This window comes from Alligator sinensis, unplaced genomic scaffold (assembly GCF_000455745.1).
Source record: "Alligator sinensis unplaced genomic scaffold, ASM45574v1 scaffold766_1, whole genome shotgun sequence".
In the NCBI taxonomy this organism is placed as follows: domain Eukaryota; kingdom Metazoa; phylum Chordata; order Crocodylia; family Alligatoridae; genus Alligator; species Alligator sinensis.
This window is the reverse complement of record NW_005842390.1, coordinates 1,218,814-1,219,487: the sequence shown is the minus strand read 5'-3', so window position 1 is coordinate 1,219,487 and position 674 is coordinate 1,218,814. Positions and strand designations below refer to the sequence as shown.

General features: G+C 62.3%; 1 protein-coding gene across 1 annotated transcript in view; it reads left to right on the top strand.

The window, feature by feature from the left end:
* Nucleotides 1-472: 472 nt before the first annotated feature.
* ADORA1 (adenosine A1 receptor) overlaps nucleotides 473-674 on the top strand; it is a 71,691-nt gene continuing 71,489 nt past the window's right edge. Inside the window, exon 1 of the mRNA XM_006029646.2 lies at nucleotides 473-556. The gene's annotated coding sequence lies outside the window, so the exon portion shown is untranslated. The remainder of the gene's footprint in view (nucleotides 557-674) is intronic.

Below are 674 nucleotides of genomic sequence, written 5' to 3'. Positions count from 1 at the left end.
GCAGAGCCTGCTCCTCACGCTCCAGCTCAGGCCGTGTGCAGCTGGCATAGGACGCAGTTACCAGCCAGATTTGTAAGCGTGTACAAGGCGCACATGTAGTAGCAGAGGTGGGGATGGAGCGTGGGACGCGGCTCTGGGTGGGTAAGAGCAGTCCTGAAGACGTGGTAGCAGTACTGCAGAGAAGGACCTGGGTGCTACCATCAGCTGAACATGAGTCAAGAAAAGCAAATGCTGGGTCCTGTGAACAGGAGTGTCACTTGCTGGTCAAGGGAAGCCGTTCTTCCTCTCCATTCAACACCGGGCGTCACCAGTTTTGGGGCCCGCACTCCAAGGAAGAGGTGGACCGTTTGGGAAGAGTCCAGAAAAATGATCAGGGGCCTGTGAGGAGAGGCTGAAAGAGCTAGGGGCATTTAGTCCGGAGGAGAGCGGAGCTGGTATAAGAGTCTTCAGGGCCCTCCAGGGCATTGCAGAGAGGCTGGACGGAGCGGGGCTGTCCTCTGGGGGAGCTGAGGCTGGAGACGGGCGGGGCGCAGCCTCTCTCTCGGCGCACGGGCAGGTGCGAGGGGAGGAGGGGGGCGACTTGGAGGAGATGGCTGGCTCTTTAAAGGCGGGCGGAGCGCGGGGCGGCGCGTCCGGGGCGGCTTGAAAGGCTGCGGCGGAGCGCGGGCAGCGCG